Genomic DNA, 23,781 nt, shown 5'->3' with positions numbered 1-23,781 from the left:
AAAAAGATTTATCGAAGTTACAATCTTGACTGGACAGAGTTTGTCCAAAGTTTTGTGATTGCTTATTGTTTGTTTTTCCCATAATGCAGATGAGCCATTGTTAGACATGGCATTCTTAGGGTGGTCTTACTCCAGACTTTTTGCCTTTCACCTCCTGTTTTTAGCTGTATCTGTTTGTTGGCTTTAGAACTCTCAGCACTTTACCACTGCTAATCAGTTCTAAAGTGCATGTGCTTCTCCCCTAAACATGGTAGCATTGGTGTATCCACAATTGGCATATTTAATTTACTTGTAACTCTCTTGAAAGTGGTATACCATATGTCCAGAGCCTATCAATTAAATGCTAATAGTGGGCCTGCAGCACTGATTGCCCCACCCACTTCAGTAGCCTTGGAAACATGGTTTAAGCCTGCCACTGCAGAACCTGTGTGTGCAGTTTCCCTGCCACTTTTACTTGGCTTTCACAACCTCTTGCCAAGCCTTAAACTCCCCTTTTCTTACATATAAGTCACCCCAAAGGTGGTCCCTAGGTAGCCCATAGGGCAGGGTGCCATGTAAGTACCCCTCACAAAGTTGTTTTTTATTACTGTTAGTCCTGCGCCATCATAGGCCAGCATAGGGAATTCCTTAGTATACTTTTAAGCTGTAATTCCTGATCAGAAAGGAGTAGATGTATCATGTTTCATATTATTAGAATGGTAATGATAAATCCACTTTACTGGTAAAGTCAGATTTCTTATAGCTATTTTAGAAATGCCACTTTTAGAAAGTGGGCATATCTCTGCCCTTTGTGCCTGACAGCCTGTCTTCAATACACATATGGGCTGGGTGACAGCTACATTTGTGCATTCCCTTCAGGCACCCACAACGCAAGACACTCAGCTGCGTCTGAATTCATTTGCATACTGATGGGTCTTCCTGGGGAGGAGGCTGGTAAGGGCTCACACTTACATCACAAAGGGTAGAGGCCTGAGCCCAGACAAAGGGGCTCATTACCCCCCACTGATAGGCTGGGCTAGAAGGGGCAGAGGTGAACTTCAGAGACATCCTTTGAAATCATCCCCCACGTCAAAGGCACTTTTGGGTATGAGTACTGGGAATCTGACCTCCTGAAATCAGATCACTGCTGGACTTGGCAAGAATTCTGCTGGAGTAAAGAGTGCTGTGCTGTAAGGATCGCTACTCTGCCTGGACTGACTGTTACAAGGAACTGCTTCTCTACATTGCTGCGCTTCCCTGCTGCCAGTTGATCTCTGCCCTGCTGAGGACAAGGACTGGACCCATTTTGCTGACCAGAGGATCTCTAAGGGCTTGCTGGCTTGCCCTCTGTTTTTCTGCAGTCCCAGAGACATCGAAGCCTGCTTGCAACTCTCCTGGTTCTGCTGGACTCCTCCACCTGTGAGACCTACACTTACCTGAGGTGCCCCGCTCCATTCTGGGGCCACACAAGTGGGTTCTGCAGCTACAAACCTAAAAAAGTGACAAATTGCCCCGAGCGTGGCACAAAAATTACACTTCGCATCCCCGTTGATGAAGCAGCGGCTACCTAATGACAGCAGCTTCACCACTGTGCGAACTGACAATGACTCTCTGCGCGGCCTGCCAATGATGCATCACATTTACTTCTACAGAGCCTGATGACAATGCATTGCCCTGATTGCGGGAGAAATATTGACGCACTATGTCCCCACTGACGATGCACTGCTCCTTCAAATGTACTGTTTCAGTGGACCCTGCATGGGTTCCTTAGCCGGCCTACCTTCAATCGCAGTCTTTCTGGATTTTGACTTTGCGCAGGTCTCTTGCGACATCAAGTATCCTTTTGACCGCTAGTGACTTCTAAGCACTGTTTTCACATTTAGGGGGTCATTCTGACCCCCGCGGGCGGCAGAAGCCGCCCGCCTGGAGGGAGCCGCCATATGGCCGCTCCGCGGTCGAAAGACCTCGGAGGCCATTCTGGCTTTCCCGCTGGGCTGGCGGGCGACCGCCAGAAGGCCGCCCGCCAGCCCAGCGGGAATCCCCTCCCCACGAGGAAGCCGGTTCCGAATGGAGCCGGCGGAGTGGGTATGTGCGACGGGTGCAGTGGCACCCGTCGCGTATTTCAGTGTCTGCAAAGCAGACACTGAAATACAAAGTGGGGCCCTCTTACGGGGGCCCCTGCAGTGCCCATGCATGCATTGGCATGGGCACTGCAGGGGCCCCCAGGGGCCCCACGACACCCCTCACCGCCATCCTGTTCCTGGCGGTCAGAGCCGCCAGGAACAGGATGGCGGTGAGGGGGTCGGAATCCCCCATGGCGGCGCAGCAAGCTGCGCCGCCATGGGGGATTCCCAGGGCAGCGGAAAACCGGCGGCAGACCGCCGGTTTTCCTGGTCTGACCGCGGCCAAACCGCCGCGTCAGAATGCCCTGCGGGGCACCGCCAGCCTGTTGGCGGTGCTCCCGCATCCCCGGCCCCGGCGGTCCTTGACCGCCGGGGTCGGAATGACCCCCTTAATCTTTAAAAATCCATATCTCGACTTCTACTTATTATATTTTTTGTCCTTTTAGTCTTGTTTTACTCAGATAAATATTCTCTATTTTTCTATACCTGTCAATGGTCTTTTGTGGTGTTTTCATTGAGTTATTGTATTTTAACTGTGTTGCACCTATTCTTTACACATTGACTCTTAAGTTAAGTCTGACTGCTCTGTGGCAATCTACCAGAGGGTGAGCACAGGTTAAGTTAGGAGGTGTATCAGACTTATCCTGACTAGGACTGTGGTCCCTACTTGGACAGGGTGCATACCTCTGCCTACTAGAGACCAAGGGCCAGATGTGCTAAAATGCAAATTTGCATTTCCTAAATAGCAACTTCATGGAAATCGATAGTTAGGAAATGCAAAATGCCATGTGCAGAGATATCAATTTTCTAAAAGTCCTAGTAGGAATTTCCTAGTAAGAATTGCCATTAGGAAATCACAAATAAGGAATCCCATTGCATTTGTGTCAATAGGGTGGTTTTGCATTTCCCAAATATCGATTTCCTATTAGATAATGCTATTTGGGAAATGCGAACCAAGGATAGCAATGGACAAAAGGCCCCCCTTAGTTCACCTCAAAAATAGGGGTGAACATGTAGCGCACACATATGCCCAAGGGGCAGGTGTGTGTTCTGTTGCATTTAAAAAAAGCATTTGGGGGTGATTTTTTAAATTGCACATGGTTACCGTCGACTTTAAGTCGATGGTAATTGCATTTCCTAAATGCCCAAATCACATTTGGGAAATTCTTTGTACATCAGAACAGGAATCTCAAATAGGTAATCACTGTTTGCGATTTCCTATTCTGGGGATCGCAAATTGCGATTTCCTATTCTGGGGATCGCAAATTGCAATTTCCATAGGGTAGAAATCGCAATTTGCAATTTCCTAAAGGCCTTTGTACATCAGAAAAGGCCATTTTGCATTTCTTAACGGGCCGAAATACCTATTCGGACCATTAAGAAATACAAGAGGGCTTTGTACATCTGGCTCCCAATTTCTAACATTGGTGATCGTCGGTGAGGATAGAACTTGCCTTTGTGTAATACTATGTAGTAATTCAGTGTTCACTGCAGCTCTATACTCAGACCTATTTGAAACTACTACTCCTGATAGAAAACATTTTTGTCTGTCCTGTACCAATTACCATTTTTAATTTTCAATTCTCCCAAATTGGCATTCCGATTTTTCTGCTAAATTATTTCTCACTCTGGAGAAGCAACAACTGCACCTGTGTTAATTGAATTTTTGCTGGCAAGGTTAGAGCCTTACACTGTACAACAACTGAAGGGTTTCTACAAGGACTTTCAAGTGTCTACAAGAGGTTTCACCAGGAAGGTGGAACTACAGAAGGCTTTAAGGGCCTAGACGGAGGCCCAGGTTTCCGGGGATGGCATCCAGAAGAAGAGCGGATAATTCTTGTGCAGGAGTATGACCTGATTCTGGATTCCAGTGGGGAGGTGAAACCACCTGTGGAAAGAGCCAACAGATTGCCAGGAGCAGGAGTGGCTTACAGACCAGGGAGCAGTGTCTCTTCCAGAAAACTGTCACCAGGGGAGCTGGCAGACAGAAAGGAGGAAAGAAAGCTAAAATTGGAGCTTACAAAGCTGAAACTAACTGGTAAGGAGCAGATGCTGGCCTATAAGCTCAGTATGAAGGAGCTGGACATACGAGTCCTGAAGTAGGGTCCTGCAATGGAAATGATGGCAGCATACCTGCAGTGTCTTAAAGTGAGTCCAAAGTACATATCCAAAATGTTGTGGTGCCCAGTTTCAGTGCGGGGGATGATATAGATAAGTGGTTGGCATCCTATGAAGTTACTTTGAGAGTGCACAGGGTCCCAAAGGAGTTCTGGGAGGTAGTCTTTGGTGATACGTGCTCTCTGTGTTGGTAGATACACTCCCTACATTAGAGGTGGAGGATCAGACCAACTCCCATGCCATGAAGACCATTTGAGTCAGGAAGTTTGGTCACAAACTCAACATACAAACATGGGTAGATTTTCTGGATTCTGCTGGTAAGGCACTGAAGGGCTGGGTGAGGGGCCACAGGGTTAATACCTTTGAAGGGCTGTACAACTTGTTCTTGAAGGAGCACATGGTGGATTAATGTTTTTCCATAGCTGAGCCAATACCTGGTGGATAGCAAGCTGACTGACTCCAGGAAGCTTGCTGAGGAGGTGGACATATGGGTCAGCACCAGAGTGTCCACCAAGGTACCTGGGGGACACCCAAAAGGGTGGTCAGGGTTCCCAGCAGAAGAAAGAGGGGGGAGATAAAAAAGGAGTTCTCTAAAGGCCCCCAAAACAACTCACAGATGAAAGGGTCTGGTTTTCAATCTCAATCTGGCCACCAGAAACAAAACTACCCTGACAAAAGTCAGCAGCCCAAAACTCCTGAGTGCTGTGAGTGCGGTGAGTATGGACACTACAAGAGGGAGTCCAAATGTCCAAAAAGAGGAAACCCTCCCACTGGAGGTAAGTACCCAGGGGCAGCTAACGTAGTGCTGAGGGAGGAGTTTGCCCCACCTAATGGGGGGAGTCTAGTGGAGTTACCCTAGTTTTCCTTGGTGACAGTGATATGGTTCCTAAGATTCATGTGCCATCAAAGACTTCCAAGTATATGCAATGGGTCACCACTAATGGGCAAGGTGTTGAGGCTCTGAGGGGTACAGGTGCCAGTATGACTTTGGTAACGAGTCAGCTGGTGTCCCCAGAGCAGTTGAGTCCCAATACATTCCATCAAGTTGTGGTGGCTGAGAACAGGGAGGGTCACATTCCAGTGACCCGTGTTCCTTTTGAGTTGGGGGGGTTCAGAACTTCTGGAGGTTGTTGTGAGCCCTGCCATGCCTGTGGACTGTTTGTTATGTAATGACATTGAGTCCTCTATCTGGAAGGAAGTGGAACGCAAGGCTCATGTGGAGATACTGGAGTTACCTGATCAGATCTGCGCAACAACAAGGTCTATGGCTGCCCAGGAGAAAAGTCAAGAAGGGCTGGAGCCTGGAATAATGGCCCATTCAGCTGCTAAAAAGGTGAAAGGCAGGTGTGGTAAATCAGTCTCTGAGTGTACCCCCAGTGAGATGGATGGGGCACTTGTGGTGGCCACCATGGAGTACACTGAGGAGGGAACTGCTTCCCTTGTTGATCTACCTACACCTGCTGATTGACATATGAAAGGAGGTCCCACCAAGGAGGAATTCTTTAGGGCACACAGGGAGTGCCCAACCCTTGAGGCAACAGGCCAAAGCCCAAGCAGCAGGTGATGTCTCTGAGAGCTATCACATTTACTGGGAGAACAACCCCCTTTACAGTGAGCCAAAGGTTCCTGTGCATGGGACAAGAAGGACTTGGGAGGTCCTCCAATGGTACAGGGCTTTCCTACTCGAGCCGGCTCATGGGATTTCCCTGGCAGGTTACTTGGGTAGAGACAATACCTTTGCAAGGCGTGTCCCCCACTTTTATTGGCCAAAGATCAGGACTTCCTCAGACTTGTTCCTCAGGATCTATGTGACCTGCCAGGCCATTGGGAGAACAGGGACAAAGCTAAAAGCTCCACTAGAAGCACTACCTGTTGTTAGCATCCCAGTTGATAGGGTAGGTATCAACATAGTTGGGCCTATGGATCCCCAGACTACTTCTGCGTTCTGGTGGTTCATGCCAAACCACACTCGGAGGCCATCCCACTGAGGACCAACACTGTACCTGTAGTGGCAAAAGGCCTAGTGGAGATTTTTACCCAGGGGGGGTTTCCCCAAAGAAGTGGTGTCTGATGGGGCACCAACTTCATGTATGCATACATGTAGTCCATGTGGAAAGTGTGTGGAGTGACTTGCAAGTTCTCCACCCCTTACGTCCCCAAACCAATGGGCTTGCTGAAAGATTCAACAAGACCCTGAAAGGCATTATCAGGTGTCTTCCTGGGGACCAGAGGAAAAAGTGGGATAGCCTCTTGCACTATTTGTTGTTTGCCTACAGGGAGGCACTGCAGAAGGGATTGGGCTTCAGCCCCTTTGAGCTTCTATATGGGCACTCTGTCAGGGGACCTCTTGGTTTGGTGAAGGAAGGTTAGGAACAAGCTCCCAAAAAGTGCCCAAGGATGTAGTGAGCTACATGTTGGCCTTCCAAACCCTAATGTCTAAGTTGTGGAAGCAAGATTATGACAACTTAGAAGCCAACAAGGCTGTGATGAAGGTCTGGTATGACCAAAGTTCTATCACTGTGGAATTCCAGCCTGGGCTGGAAGTGTGCGTGATGGAACCAGTGGAACCTGGGGTCCTCAGGGACCACTGGATGGGGCCCTGTGAAGTGATTGAAAAGGAGAGTAAAGTCACCTACATGTTGGACCTTAAGACCACCCCGCAGGCAACCCCACAAGATGCTTCATACAAATCGCCTCAAACCACACTTCAAGAGGTATGAAGTCACCAAGCTGTTGGTGACTGATGGAGCTGATTAGGAGAAAAGTGAACCTCTTGGCCTCCAAGAAGAAGCATGGGTCTGTGGAAGGAGTGATCCTTTCCTCCACTCTGACTCCTGAACAGCAGAGGGACTGTCGCCAAGTGTTGGAACAGTACTCCCCTCTTTTCTCCCTTACTGCTGGGATTACCCACCTGTTTACCCATGATGTGGACACAGGGGACAACCTCCCTGTCAAGAACAAATCTTCCAGTTTGTCAGATAAGGTGAGGGCCAGCATCAAGAGCAAGGTCACTAAGAGGCTAGAGTTGGGGGTGATAGAACCCTTTAGTAGGCCTTGGTCTAGTCCTTTAGTTCTGTTACCAAAACCTGTCCCACCAGACACCACACCTGAACTGTGGATCTGTGTGGATTATAGAGGGCTAACTTCTGTGACCAAGACTGATGATCAGCCCATCCCCTAGGCACATGAGCTGATTGACAGGTTAGGGGCTTCCCAGTACTGAAGTACCTTTGATCCTACACCAGGGTACTGGCTGATCACCCTAACTTAAGGAGCCAAGGAGACGTCAGCCTTGTCCATGCCAGAGGGCCACTATCAGTTTAGAGTGATGCCTTTTGGTGTAAAGAATGCCCCTGCCACCTTCCAGAGGTTTGTGAACCAGGTCCATGCTGGTCCATGCTGGATTGGAGGCCTCCTCAGCTGCTTACCTAAATGACATAGCTGTCTTCAGTAGCAGATAGGATGACCACCTCTTTCAGCTCTGGGAAGTGCTTCAGGCCCTGCAATAGGCAGGCCTGACTATTGAGACCAGTAAGTGCCAGATAGGGCAGGGCACAGTGGTATACTTGGGATACCTGGTGGGCGGGGGTAAGATGAAGCCCCTTCAAGCGAAGATTGAAACTATCATGGCGTCGATGCCCCCCAAAACCCAGACTGAAGTCAAAGCATTATTGGGCCTCATTGGGGACTATAGGAGGTTTGTCAAGGGATATGGCACCACATTTTCCCCCTTGACTGAGCTGACTTACAAGAAGCAGCCCAGAAATATGATTTGGATGGAGGCATGCCAAAAATAATTTGACTCCCTGAAGAAAGCCACCTGCACAGCTCCTATGCTTCCTGGCTTCTCCAAAGAGTTTAACATTCAAACAGATGCCTCAGGGCATGGCATAGGGGCAGTTTTATCATAGCTCAATGAAGAAGGCCTGAACCAAACATTTGGCACTCAGGGCCAGATGCATCAAACCATTTTGTATGCAAACGTGCGAATCGCAGAATTTGACCGTTTGCGAATGCAAAAACGTGGTCTGCGATGCATGAAAGGCATTCGCAGGCCAAAAACAAGGAATCACAAAATTTGCGATTTTTCGCAGAATGGCCTTTAGCACATGCAAATGACCACGGAGTGAAACCAGGTGGTAACCAGGTGCAACCTATAAAAAGAGGCCCAGAATGCCCCACACTCTTTCCACAATGGCTGCACTTTACGTCATGGCGAGGAGAATGTGGATCTTGGCAGGTTTGAGGAGAGGGAGGAGGAGACAGGAGCGCATATTCAAAGTGCACATTACCCTTTTTGACCAGATTGAGGAGGAGATATATGATAAGTACAGGATGAACTCAGCCATGACACTTGACCTGATAGCTGAGCTACAACCCATACTGCAGCGCACAACACATAGGACTAATAGCATACCCACCCATGTGCAGGTATTGTGCTCCCTGCACCTACTTGCCTCAGGGAGCTATCAAGGGGTCATAGCAGCAGCTGGAGGAGTATCACAGAGTGCCCTCTCTAGATTTCTCAATGCATTTCTCAGCGCCATGCTGAGTAGGATACACCAGTACATCAGATTCTCCCACACCCCACAGGAAATACAGCAGACAAAAATAGATTTCTACCAGATAGCACAGTTACCCCACGTCCTAGGTGCCATAGATGGGACACATGTTGTAATCTGTCCACCATCGGCCACAGAGTATGTGTACCGCAATCGTAAATACCAACATTCCATGAATATACAGGTGATATGCAATGCCTCCTACATCATAACAGATCTAGTGGCCAGGTACCCAGGGAGCACACATGATTCATACATCTTTCGCCACAGCGGGATTCACACAAGACAGCTAGCTGGGGAGTTTGGTGAAGGATATCTACTAGGTATTGTGCCTCTGTACACTGGTGCATTGATGGCGTTGTGACGTCAGATGGCTCACTTACTCATTATACCCTCTGTTCCTTCCAGGAGACAGTGCCTACGCAGTGCGCACCTACATGATGACGCCCTACCTAAATCCTACAACACCAGCAGAAAGGAGATACAATTCAGCACACAGGTCAACCCGCAATGTGGTGGAGCGCACCTTTGGCCTACTGAAGAGTCGCTTCCGGTGCATCCACAAAAGTAGAGGGGCACTACAGTACAGCCCGGACACGACCTGTAGAATAGTGGCCACATGTGCGATCCTGCATAATATAGCTACCACCAGGGGCATACCTGTGGAAATATCTGATCCAGACTGAGATGAGGATGATGACCCCATACCCCCCTACAGCCAGCAGACAGGACCAGTGCAGCAGAGGGCAGGCAAATGCGTGCTGACATCACGCACAACCATTTCAGATGTAAGTAATAACAACACAACTCCACTGACATGTGTACTGGTAGTTAGTACCTTTATTACCTTAACGTCAGGTAACATAAGTGTCACTAGCAAAACAAATAAACACATGTGTCATAAAAGAACCATTAACAGTGTCTCACTATTGTATTCATAGTTCACTGTAAAACAAAATATGCAGACAGTCCCCTGTGGCCATCAAAGTCACTTTTTACGGCCACGCAAGCCACTCGAGTGCGCAGTGGCCTCGCTGGCACCTCTTGTATCTGCCTCAGTGGCAATGCTGTGCCTGGCACTGCGACGCCTAGGATCTGTCGTGGGCACTGCAAGGCTGCTGAGGCTAGATGAGTCCTCAGTCTCCCCTAGTCCAATTTCACTGGGTGTAGCACTGCGGTTACCCAGCATAGTATCCAGAACATTTCTTATCTGGACCAGTCCCTGTGCTACATCCCAACTGCTGTGCGCTGCCTCCACCTGTGCGGCCACAGCACACCACGATATGAGGGCCATAGATGTTGCAAGGCGATTGACAGATTTACAGAATCCACTAAACATCCCCATGAATCGCCTCTCATGCCTGCGGTGGCTGACTCTCTCATGCCTTATCTCTGTGCAGAGTTCGTTCACTGCATTGGTCAGTTCCCTGGTGTTCTCGGCAGCTGTGATCTGTCCCTCATGCAGCTTGGAAATGTTTGAATTAAGGCACTCCAACTGCCGATGCAGCCCCCCCCCAATGTTGGCATTGTGTGCCTGCATCTGCCTATGCATTGCCGTCATCTTCTTATTTTGCAGGTGCTGCACTTGCAGCATAGAGGATTCCAGGCCACTGAAGAATGATGGGCCTTCTCCTGCTTCCACGTGCTTTGTGCCTGCATACTGAGGCCTCCTGAGGGGTGTTGAGTGATGCTGGTGCTGGCACTCCTGCATTACGGTGGATCTGCCGTCTGGGGATGGAGTGTGGCCTTCATCCCGCATGTCATCTGAGTCCTGGCTCAAATCTGGAAGAGGTACAGCCCTTGCCCTGCGTCTGATAGGCGCAATATTCACTGACTCGCTGGTGTTGGAGTCTGATGGATCCTCTACAACGGCACATGCTGATGCTGCTGGGCCTGGGCCATCTGCAACGACAATGTGCAGCATGTCATTTATGTATGTATCACCAAATGTTGCACAATGGTAATAAATGTACAGTTACATCATATCACTATGTAGTGGGTGATGTGTTCTTCTGGTGTCGCTCTACTTAATTATATTCTATGTGCTACTTTCAGCTCTGGGTTGTGGAATACCACTCCCATAAGGCATTGTTGTTCCGCTTCTAAGATGTGGAATGGATTACTTTTCACACTGGTTTGCACTAATTGCTAATTCCTAAGGAGCATTTGTACATACACATAGGGGGTTACATTTCATTATTGGACTTACCTTTACTGGTACTTGGTGTGCCGGATGTGTCTATGTCAGTGACCCCACTGACAGCTTCTGGGAGGAGTGTCAACTCCACCAGGTCTTCCATGGGGGTGGAGGGTGTCTGGGTGGAAGGTCCGCCTCCTGTGCTCCTTGCCTCCTGTAGTCTTCTGGTCACCCTCTCCTTGCCACGGGAACGCAGGTCGTACCCCCTCTTTCTAATCTCCTCCACTGAGCGCTGCGCAACCCCCACTGCGCAGATTTTGGTTTGTATGTCCGCCCAGAGTTTGCGCTTCTCACTCTCTGGGACCTGGAGTGAGCTCTTCCCGAACAGCCAGTCATGGCTCCTCACCACCTCCTCAGTGAGCACCTCAGTTCCTGCTCACTGAACTTCAGTTTTCTCTTCCTCTCTCCCTTCTCCTTTCCATTTGCAGAATTGGCCATGCTGATGTGAAGTCCTGCCTTGCTCACAGACTTGCTCCCTGGGGCTGCGCTGTGTGTCTCTCACTGCTCCTTTGGGTGTGGCACCTGCAAACTGCCTGGGATGACTCACTTCCTGCTTGTGATGTCATCAGGCTCTGCCAGGTGTGCGTTTTCACAATTTGCGATTTTCAAATACCGAATCGCAAAATGTTTTGCGATTCGGTATTTGGGCCTCGCAAATTGCATTAGCGATTTTTAAGAAATTGCTAATTCCGAATCACAATTATGTTACATTGCATATTGTGACTCAGAAATAGCGATTTCTTAAAAATCGCTATTTGCGACTCGCAAAGGTTTTTTTCCGTACATCTGGCCCTCACTTTCTGACTGACCACAGGCCAAATGAGGGGTAAAAATCCAAAACTGTTGAGGTGATCCATTTCCCTACAGGGTGTGGACATCAGGGCGAAACACAGACCTGGGGTAGCCCACGTCAATGCTGATGGTCCATATAGGTTTTTTTACCTTAGTGATGAGAGCTCCCTAGAGGTTGATATCTCTCCCTACTTTCCACTGGGGGGACACATGTTAGACCTGGCATCCTTAGCTTGGTCTTACCCTAGACTTTTTCAATTTCACCTCCTGTTTTTAGCTGTATCTTTTTGTTGGCCTTAGGACTCCGAGCACTTTACCACTGCTAACTGGTGCTAAAGTGAATAAGGCTTCTCCCATAAACATTGTAACATTGGTGTATCCACAATTGGGATATTTGATGGGATATTTAAGAGGAGCAGGGAGAATCTGATCTCATAGCCCGAGCAATGAGGAGCCCCCTTCCGAACTGGAGACTCTGAGAGACCATCTGCCTGCTATCCTGCTCAATACCAGCGAGGACTGCGCTCCACCATCCTTTCAGGCTGCAGATGCAGAAAGGGACACGCCCCATGATGCGGTGCATAGCTGAGAAGGTCCTGTGAATCTGGAAAGAACCAGGACCTGGGGAGCAGTCCCCACTCCTCGCTTTCCCTGCAGTTCCAGCAAGCTGGGCAGCAATTGATGTCTCCACCTCTGGGGATTAAATCAAAATTGAACCCTACTGTGACTATATGCTGCTGAGTAGTGAGCAGCCTGTCTTTACATCTGGGCCACGCTCCCTAAACGTTAGAATAGCGACCATTTTGCATGACCCGAGGTAACGGTGAGAGCCCATGACCAGGATGACATAAGCTCTCTCCATAATATTTAGGGCTCTTTGAGACCTTTTAGACACCTTGAACATATAAACCCTTGAACCCCTACTGTTGCTTGCCGCCATCGAGCCTGAACATTACAACCTGAATACTTCTTGAGGGGCCCTGTGAGAGTGAGCACTGCAGCCCATGTCGGGTCCCTCTGCTTAAGCCAGCGCTGATTGCTGAGGCTCCACTAGGACCCACGGAGATGCGGGAAGAAGCTCTTGATGCTGCTTGTATAAGACTGGGTGGGAGTAGATGAGGGGTCCCATGCGACTCCCCAAAGGGGCCCTAAGATGGCAGCCACTCTGAGGAAAGTGCGCTTGTGAACGTTGGTTGATTTATGAGATGAATGGTGAGAGGGACTGCAGTGAATACCCTGGGATCAGCAGCTCTAACAGATTAGCAATTTGAAGATAACTCTCTGGAACCATCACTTGAACGAAGTGATACATGGATCCCCGCACCTCACGGCCAGATAGTGTTCTGAACTTCAATGCGCCTGGAAGTACGCCATATCTAGGCACCTCCGCTTTTCTTGGAGGTCAAAGTGGCACACTGAACACTATTCAAACCCGGCATTGACTCTACTGTACAGCTCAATAGCAACTTGGGGTCTCTCATCTCTTCACAAGGTGTTGACTCTCCTCTACATACCTCCCAAGAAGACTCAGTCAAATAGAGTCTCAAGTTACTTTCAATGAATGGAGACCCGGAGCCCGCATATACCTGTGACCTCCAGTAGCGAAATGGCACTAACTAAAGAGGACCTTCTTTCACTTATCATGGATTTAAAGAAACAGCTGCAGAAAGAGCTCAAAACCGACCTTATCACCTCATTAGAGACACTCCGTGCTGATTATACCTCCATGTTGTCTACCCTTTGGCAAGATGTAGACTGCATTGGAGCACGGATACTGGATCTTGACAATACTTATCAGGCACCATCGCATTGAGTGGATTCCTTGACCAAATCCTCCATCCATCTCAAAGATCAGCTGCAGGCCACAATCCTAAAATGGGAGGACCTAGAAAACCGGTCCCGATGGGACAACATATGGCTATGCAACCTGGAGAAGGGCGCAGAGGGGCCAGATCTGGAAGCCTTTGTGATGGGAATGTTTCCGGAACTGCTAGACGGGTCAAATCCTAAAATTAAATTGGAGCGAGTCCACAGAGTCTGCACCCCACATCAGGGTGAGGGAAAGTGCCCCAGAGATGCTCTAGCGAAGTTACACTCTTTCACAATGAAGAAAGCTATTTTGCAGGCTACATGCAGAGTGGAAGACGCATCTTTCCATGGAGCGTCATGCTTGGTGTTCCAGGCCATTGCCCTGGGAACTTTAACCAGGAGACTACCAGTCAAGCCAGTAACAGATAAGCTGAGAGAAGACAACATTAAATACAGATTGACATACCCATTAAGCTTGGCCTTTACCTATCAGAATAAAGCACATCACTTTACCTACCTTGTTGATGCTGCCACCCTGCTTGGAATCCAAATCTCTGACTCAGATGACACAGCACACCAAGGGGAGATTGCAACTACTAACTCTGGCACTGATGCAGCCTGTGGAAAGTGTCTCTCACTACAACGTCCTCAAAGACTGGGGAAACGAGGATTAACCTTGTGACTGTACTTGATTTACCTATGTGCAAATATTTCTGTAGGTCTTTTTGCTCCGCTCTTTTTCATAGCACAGATCTACACAGCAGAATGAATATCAGTACAGTAGGTCCCACCTGGGAAACTGATATTTTTGAGTTTGCTTTGAAAATGCAGCTGTCACAAGTTAGATTGTTCTTGAAGTCTTGAAGAGACATCCTGCATTTGGATGATGCCTTACATTACCGCATTTATAATTATTATCTTAAGCACGAATGTCCTATGTGGTTTAGGAACATGTTCATGCAATTTACCAAAATGTTTCCACAAAGTTGGAGAACCAGGTTACCCCTTGTTATTGTTATTTATTTTTATCTTTTTTATTTCATGTGTGGGGTCTCAATGATTTGGGGGATGTTGTGGGAATGGAGAATGGCAGAGATGGCTACTGGGGAGCTTACCACAAGTTAAGATGCAACCTGCGGAGTCATATCCCAAACAGCACTTGACCTATTACCCGTGCCATTGTTATATCTGCACTAACATGGAATATTAAGTGGCTCAACTCACCTGCTGAGAGATATAAACTTTGGAAATATCTATTAAATCAATGGCATGATATAATGGCATTTCAGGAGAGGCATCTCAAACTAAATGAGGAGAGTAGATTGAAACATAAGGCCTACCAAAGTTAATGGGGTGGCCCTCCTTTTCCACTCCTCTGTCCAGTTCCAACCTCAAAATCACAAAACAGACAAGGAGGGTAGGATCTTACTGACCAAGGGACAGCTTAAAGCCTGTATGTGTACCATAGCAACAGTTTCCACTCCAAACTCAGCACAAACTACTTTTCTCCACTCAATCCTTACTCTGTTAGCGGGATTTGCTGAAGGGGGCATCATTCTTATGAGGGATTTTAACCTTATATGGAACCCACAATTATACAGTATGCACCCTCAGAGAGCAGACACAGGAAGCTATACTGAAGCGCGTAAACACCCTCTCACTCCCTTGGCCTGCTTAATGATTTGTGCACCCTTCACTGGCCCACTTGGGATTACACTTCTTTTCCCACTCCCACTGCTTATACTCATGGTTGGATCATGCATTTCTAAGTCAATCACTAGAACAAAATATTTTAGCCACTGAATTTCATCTGATCTTGATTTCAGACCATGCCCCAGTAAGCCTCACATTGGAAAAGGGAGTTCTCACCCCTAAGCTACACTGATGGTTCTTCCCAGAACTCTTACTAAAGATCAGCTTTTTCAAGATGAGATACGGAAATCTATTAGAGATTTCTTCCAGGAGAATAAATCCCACAATACCGACATATCAACCACCTGGTATACCTTCAAGGCCATAAGTAGGGGTAAATGTATTTCCCTCATGTCCATGCCCAATAAATGAAAAACCCAAGACGGATTGTCATTGGAGTCGGAGCTCCACCTAGCAGAATGTGCCTCTAAAGACAACCCCTCTCTTTAGCTCCAAAGGAAAATAACGGGCCTACAGTGGAAATTGGGGGCAATTTATACCAATAAGGTGTAATTCACCTTGTTACATCTTAAGCATTTGACATATGATAAAGGAAACAAGGTGGACACTCACCTAGAATGCCAACTACGTCTTAAACATGAAAAAGACTATGGTGGTCATTACAACCCTGGCAGTCGGTGTTAAAGCGGCGGTAAGACCGCCAACAGGCCGGCGGTAAAAAATTTGCAATTACGACCGTGGCGGAAACTGCCAACAAAGACAGCCACTTTAACACTCCGATCGCCACGGCGGTAGAAACAAACAGCACAGCAGTCACCACCAACAGACAGGCGGAAGACAAAGTACCACCCACAGTATCACAACAGGCCAATCTGCCAACTTTTCCAGGGTGGATTCATTGCGGATAAAAACACAGCTGAAACAGGATTCCGAAGGGAAAACACTCACCTCTACACACCCCACGAGGAACTAGGACACCATGGAGCCGGAACTCCAAATTCTCCCTGCGATAGTCTTCCTGCTCCTCTACCAGGAGCACGAACGCCGGCTGCGAAGACCGCGGTGAGTACTGCACCTACGACACAGGGGAGGGGGGAGGGAAAAAACAGGGATACACACACGCAACACCCCCACCCCCACCCTCACCCACTACAATACACACACTAATACATATTAATACATGATAGTCACACCCCCCAACCCTCCCAGAAGAATGCAAAGACAAAAGGAAATTAGTGGAACCATTGTAATATATTAAAATCAAGTAGGAAAAAAAATATATATACAACATAAATAAAATATACACCAAGCATAGTAGTCCAGGAAGTGCTCCAATTAAGTCAGTGGAACACTGGGCCCACATGGTATGGATGAGGCCCACACAAGATCCCCGACCCTGACGGAGAGAACACTGCACGGGCATCAGAGAGCAAGAAAACAGGCACCTCAGGGGGAGGGAAAGGGGGGGCACCTCAGCCGGTTGAGTGCACAATGCCAAATCCACGAGAGGGACACATGCCCACCGTTCAATCCTGGGGAGTGCAAAGCCACAGTCTCTCAAGTCTCTACAGTGGGGGGGGGGTTGCCCACTGTTCCATCCTGGGGAGTGCAAAGCCACAGTCTCTCAAGTCTCTACAGTGGGTGGGTTGCCCACTGTTCCTTCCTGGGGAGTGCAAAGCCACAGTCTCTCAAGTCTCTACAGTGGGTGGGTTGCCCACTGTTCCATCTTGGGGAGTGTAAAGCCACAGTCTCTCAAGTCTCTCCAGTGGGTGGGCTGCCCACTGTTCCATCCTGGGGAGTGCAAAGCCACAGTCTCTCAAGTCTCTACAGTGGGTGGGTTGCCCACTGTTCAATCCTGGGGAGTGCAAAGCCACAGTCTCTCAAGTGGATAACAGTCTCCACTGGTTCTGGAGGAGGCATTGTGCCCAGAGTGCTTCATCCTGCTAAGGACAGAGGTAGCGGATGTATCTCTCCACTGGGTCTGCGTGGGCTTTGTGCCCAGAGTGCTTCATCCAGCTAAAGACAGAGGTAGTGGATGTATCTCTCCACTGGTTCTGGAGGGGGCTTTGTGCCCAGAGTGCTTCATCCTGCTAAGGACAGAGGTAGTGGATGTATCTCTCCACTGGTTCTGGAGGGGGCTTTGTGCCCAGAGTGCTTCATCCTGCCCGTGACCGACTCAGTAGCGTCAGTGGCCTTGGCGCTCATGGGCCAGTGGTGCTTGAGGCGGCGGTGCCCTGTTCAGCGGTGCTTGGAGCGGCAGTGCCCTGTTCAGCGGTGCTTGAGGCGGCGGTGCCCTGTTCAGCGGTGCTTGGAGCGGCAGTGCCCTGTTCAGCGGTGCTTGGAGCGGCGGTGCCCTGTTCAGCGGTGCCCTCTTCAGCGGTGCTTGGAGTGGCGGTGCCCTGTTCAGCGGTGCTTGAGGCGGCGGTTCCCTGTTCAGCGGCGCTTGGAGCGGCGGTGCCCTGTTCAGCGGTGCTTGAGGCGGCGGTGCCCTGTTCAGCGGTGCTTGGAGCGGAGGTGCCCTGTTCAGCGGTGCTTGAGGCGGTGGTGTCCTGTTCAGCGGTGCTTGGAGCGGCAGGCTCCTTTGCAGTGACTCAGCTGCTGGCGGTCCTCTCTGGCCAGCGGGGCTTGTGCTGGCGGTCCTCTCTGTCCCAGCGGGGCTTGTGCTGGCGGTCCTCTGTAGCCCAGCGGGGCTTCTGCTGGCGGTCCTCTCTAGCCCAGGGGGCTTGTGCTGGCGGTCCTCTCTAGCCCAGGGCGCTTGTGCTGGCGGTCCTCTCTGGCCCAGAGGGGTTTGTGCTGGCAGTCCTCTCTGTCCCAGCAGGGCTTGTGCTGGAGGTCCACTCTAGCCCAGCGGGGCTTGTTCTGGCGGTCCTGTCTGGCCCAGCGGGGCTTCTGCTGGCAGTCCTCTCTAGCCCAGCAGGGCTTCTGCTGGCGGTCCTCTCTAGCCCAGCGGGGCTTGTGCTGGCGGTCCTCTCTAGCCCAGCAGGGCTTGTGCTGGTGGTCCTCTCTGTCCCAGCGGGGCTTGTGCTGGCGGTCCTCTGTAGCCCAGCGGGGCTTGTGCTGGCGGTCCTCTCTGTCCCAGCGGGGCTTGTGCTGGCGGTCCTATGTAGCCCAGTGGGGCTTCTGCTGGCGGTCCTCTCTAGCCCAGCGGGGCTTGTGCTGGCGGTCCTCTCTGGCCCAGCGGGGATGATGGCGGTGGCCTCCTGGGCAGCAGGGATGATGGCTGTGGCCTCCTGGGCAGCGGGGATGATGGCTGTGGCCTCCTGGGCAGCAGGGATGACCGATGTGGCCTCCTGGGCAGCAAGGAGGACGGCTGTGGCCTCCTGGGCAGCGGGGATGATGGCTGAGGCCTCCTGGGCAGCGGGATGATGGCTGTGGCCTCCTGGACAGCGAGGATGATGGCGGTCTCCTCCGCTGTGCTGCTCTTCCCAGACTTTCCTGGTTTCTTGTGGCCCTTCTCCACCTTGGAAAGTGTCGCAGCTGACTCCACACTCCCACAGGGACCCCTGGGAGTGGCTTTGATGGCTGGAGTCTTCCCCCTCTCCCGCCGGGCACTGGCCAACCTTTGATGCTTCACAGGTGGGGGACTGTCTGTACTGTGGCTCCGTGCCACACTGGCTGCCCTGGTGGCTGGTGCACTCCATATTCTGGTGACTACAGGCACCACTGTCCCGGAGATGTGGTTGCTGAGGTGCTAGTTCGGGACCTAGGAGACGGACAGGGTAGGGGAGGTGTGGGAAAGAGGTCAAGGTTGGACAGGAAAGGTTTTTGGGAGACACTGGGACGGGTAGCTGGAGGGGGTGTGGGAGTAGAGGAAGAGGTTGTGGTTGTAGAAGGTGTTCGTTTGCTGACTTTGGGTGAAGGTGCATGCGCTGGAGGCTGTTGTAAGGTGGATGGCTGTTGGGTGGGTGTGTGCCTGCGTTTGTGTATCTTGGGAGGTGGCATCACAGACACACTGGGAGAGGACACAGGGGACGTGTGAATGGTAGTGGGGGTGGTGAGTGCACGTGAGCGAGGTGTGGTGGTGTGTGTGCTGGTGATGGCAGTAGTGGCTGTTGATGTAGTGCATGCAGGTGTGAGTGGAGACGAGACTAGGAGGGAGGAGGGAGACAAGGAGAAGGGGGACACAGTGGAGGCAGTGGATGTTGGTGTGTCTGCATGTGTGTGATGCTTGCGTGCGTGCCTATGAGATGTGTGGTGCTTATGTCTGCCTGAGCTTCCCTTGTGTGTTGACGTGTGTGCATGCTGGTCTGAAGGTGTGCTTGGGATAGGCTGGGGTACAGGGGATTGGGTCTGGGTGGAGGAAGTTGGAGGGGGGACGCTAGAGACAGGGACAATGGCTGCCATCAGTGCTGAGGCCAGAGTCTGAAAAGCTCGCTGAAGGGCTGCCTGACCAGAATGAATGCCCTCCAGGAATGCATTTGTTTGTTGCAACTGCCTTTCTACACCCTGGATGGCATTCAAAATGGTAGACTGCCCAACAGTGAGGGACCTGAGGAGGTCAATGGCCTCCTCAATGAGGGCAGCAGGGGTGACTGGGGCAGGGGCTGAGGTGCCTGGGGCGAAGGTGATGCCCACCCTCCTGGGTGAGCAGGCACGGGGCAAAGGCTGAGGGGCTGCTGGGAGGGCGGTGCTCGTAGGGGGGTGGCGGCTGTACCTGTAGATGCGGGGGGCACAGATGTTGCCGCCACCACAACGGAGAGCCCATCAGAGGACGAGTCTGTGTCGCTGGTGTCAGCTCCTGTCCCCGCCGTGGAGCCCCCCTCGCCCTCCGTCCCACTTGTGAACTCCGAACGAATGTGGGGTGCAGCTTCCACGTGCTCTGGTGCCACTGCTCCTCCGCCTGATGATGCTAATGCACACAAGAACAGGGAGACCACAAAAGGGGGGGGACAACAGAAGAAAGACAGGTTGAGTGCATGCATTCCAGCTACTGTTGACGGACACGACAGACACAGAAGCCCCCTGCACTATGCCGCGCTCTTGGACTCCACTGTTCAATTCCAGGGAAATGGGCTACTAGGCTATGGATGACATCTGCACACATGGATGACACAGGGGCATGACTAGGTGTACTTGGCACTCTACAGAGGTGGGGTGGGGTGCCACATGGCCTGCCTTGCGGAGGGACCTTGCCTACTAAACTCGCCCTGGCCTAGGGAAACCCACAGCCCACCTCCCCCACCCAGACACCTCCACTGCACGCTAAATCAGCAGGATGAGAGTGTACTCACCCCCTGGTGGCTGCTGTGATGCCCTCAAGCGCCCATCCAACTCCGGGTACGCCAACGCCAGGATCCTGAACATCAGGGGGGTCATGGTGCGACGGGCACCCCTCCCACGTTGGGAGGCCATCCCCAGCTGAGCCTCCGTCGTCTTCTTGCTCCAGCGGCGTTTGTCCTCCCATCTTTTCCGGCAGTGGGTGCTCCGTCTGTGGTAGACCACCAGGGTCCTGACGTCCTTGGCGATGGCACGCCAAATATATTTTTTCTGGTGGGCGCTGACCTACATGATTTGTACAGGGGGAAGAGAAACTTATTACCAACTCCACCGTCACAGTCATTGGCCTCCATCCCTACCCTTGGCATGTGGCACATGCACTCACCGTCGTTTCATGCACGCCGCACTCTAGCCCCTTCCTTCTTCCATCCACCCCTCTCCACACAGGCATAACCCATATAGCATGCTCCCAGAGTACTTACCTGTTTGTCTGGAGGACCGTAGAGTAGTGTGTACTGGGGGAGGACCCCATCCACGAGTTTCTCCAACTCCTCCGATTTTAAGGCAGGGGCCCTTTCCGCTGACACTCGAGCCATTGTCTCTTCCAGACCGAGGTCACAGCAGCATGTGCAGTGTAGGTCCTCTCCTGTCGAAGATCAGGTATCGAGTGATTGAACAGAAAGAAAATGGTGGTCACGTCCCCGGCGGTGTGTACCGTCACCGCCGGCGTACATCGTCATTGGCTCCTGGGACCCATAGGGTCCAATGTTAACCAATGCAGCATTGCGCCGCAGTCTTCAACCGCCTACCGCGACGGTGTGCAACGCCAGCGCAGTTACCTCACATCCTATTGTCCCACTTTACAGGTCAGGCAGCCGCTATTTCAGGGGCCACATGGCTTCATTTTTAACTGCGTCACACATGCCTAGGCCTAGACTCAACACACATACAGGTCACTTTTTGGATTATGATTCGTGTTCTGTGTAAGCTGTGGGTACGTACCTCTGAGTTGGCTGACTCTGTGCTCGCTGTTGTCCTCCATAGGTACCGTCCGCTGAGACATGTGAGGAGATGGCGGCATCCTTCGGTGTACCGACCGTTGGTGGACCTGTCGACAATGGAGGAGCTAAATGTGATCATCACCTACAGGCTTGACCGTGCCACAATCCAGGAACTGTGTACCCAGCTGGAGCCAGACCTGATGTCAGCTATCCGCCATCCCACAGGAATCCCCCCTCAAGTGCAGGTGCTGTCAGTGCTCCATTTCCTTGCAAGTGGGTAATTTCAAACAACAGTGGCCATAGCATCAGGGATGTCCCAGCCTATGTTTTCCAACGTGTTGTCCATAGTGTAGTCTGCCCTGCTGAAACACATGCGGAGCTACATCGTTTTCCCTCAGGTGGAGGATTTGCCTACAGTGAAAGGTGACTTCTATGCCCTGGAACATATCCCCAACATCATAGGTGCCACTGATGGGACACATGTGGCTTTGGTCCCCCCCACACAGGAGTGAACAGGTGTACAGAAACCGGAAGAGTTATCATTCGATGAATGTACAGATGGTATGTTTGGCCGACCAGTACATCTCCCATGTGAATGCCAGGTTCCCTGGCTCAGTGCATGACGCTTACATCCTGCGGAATAGCAGCATCCCTTATGTGATGGGTCAACTCCAGAGGCACCGTGTGTGGCTATTAGGTGAGCACCTGGAAGCAAGACAGTGGGAATGGTTGTCTGGGTCTGGCGATATCCCTACAGGTTAGTATGTGTCTAACAGTTGTCCCTCGCCATTTGCAGGCGACTCTGGTTACCCCAACCTGTCATGGCTACTGACCCCAGTGAGGAATCCCAGGACAAGGACAGAGGAACGCTACAATAAGGCCCATAGGCGAACTAGATGGGTGATCGAACGGACCTTCGGCCTCCTGAAGGCGAGGTTCAGGTGCCTCCATATGACAGGTGGATCCTTAATCTACTCACCAAAGAAGCTGTGCCAGATCATCGTGGCCTGATGTATGCTTCACAACTTGATGACAGGTACCTTTTCTGCAGGAGGCTGGTCCAGATGGCAGTGTTGTTGCAGCTGTGGAGCCTGTGGACAGTGAAGACGAGGAAGCAGAAGAAGAAGACATGGACAACAGGGACTCAGTGATCCAGCAATATTTCCAGTGAAACACAGGTAAGAATACAAACCTGCCTACTACATGTACTTAAACACTACTACCTCTCTACTGTCTGTCGTTTTCACCCAGTGTATGGTCACTGAGTTGTCACTTTCCCTTACGATTTCACAGATGTGGGTCCCAATGTGTGAAATCTGCTTTGATTCCTCATGGACTACAGCTGTGTGACATAGGTATGTTGACATTACAAATGAAAGAGCTTTTTGCCACAGTAATTGCTAATACACTATTCCGAAATCACAGTCTGACTCCAGATTGTTTTGTGCTTTAAGGGTGTTTATTTTAGTGCTCAATATTGGAGGGGGTAGCAAAATGGTGAGGGGTGATGGCGGAGGAATGTCCATGGCAGAGTCCAGTCTATTAGTCTCACAGGTGCATTTCCCAAATTGGCATAGGAAGTGGAGCTGGGGCAGTCTAAGGATGAAAAGGGGGACAAAGTGGATGACATTCAGGTTGGTCTCATTTCTTGGCGGGGGTCTTGGCATCGTTCTCTGTCTTTGTCCTGGATCTCAAGAACTGTTTGCGAGGTGGGTCTCCCTCTGCAGGGGGTGGGGTGCTGGTGTGGTGGTCCTGTGGCGGTGCCACCTGTCCACTAGCGCCGGCGGAGGCGGTGGGCAGTTCATCGTCCAGGCTAGTGTCAGGGGCCCCTCCTGGGGTTGAGTACTTCCCTCATCACCCCTACGATGGTGCCAAGGGTGGAATTGATGGCTCTGAGTTCCTCCCTGAAGCCAAAATACTGTTCCTCCTGCGCGCGCTGGGTCTCCTGAAACTTGGCCAGTACCGTTGCCATTGTCTCCTGGGAGTGGTGGTAGGATCCCATGATGTTGGAGAGGGCCTTGTGGAGAGTGGGTTCCATTGGCCTGTCCTCCCCCTGTCGCACAGCAGCCCTCCCAGTTCCCCTGTGTTCCTGGGCCTCCGTCCCCTGGACCGTGTGCCCACTACCACTGCCCCCAGGTCCCTGTTGTTGTTGGGGTGGTGGGTTAGTCTGGGTTCCCTATAGTGGTGGACACACTGCTGATTGACGTGTCCTGGGGACGGAGGTATGGGCCCGCTGGGTGGGTGCTGTGCTGGTGTTTCCAGAGGGGGGAAGCTCTGTGGTGGCCTGTGCAAGTGTGAGGGGAACCGACTGTCCCGAGGTCCCCGATGGG

The sequence above is a fragment of the Pleurodeles waltl genome, chromosome 9 (assembly GCF_031143425.1).
Source record: "Pleurodeles waltl isolate 20211129_DDA chromosome 9, aPleWal1.hap1.20221129, whole genome shotgun sequence".
In the NCBI taxonomy this organism is placed as follows: Eukaryota; Metazoa; Chordata; class Amphibia; order Caudata; family Salamandridae; genus Pleurodeles; species Pleurodeles waltl.
The sequence above is the reverse complement of the archived record's forward strand: the minus strand, read 5'-3'. Positions refer to the sequence as shown.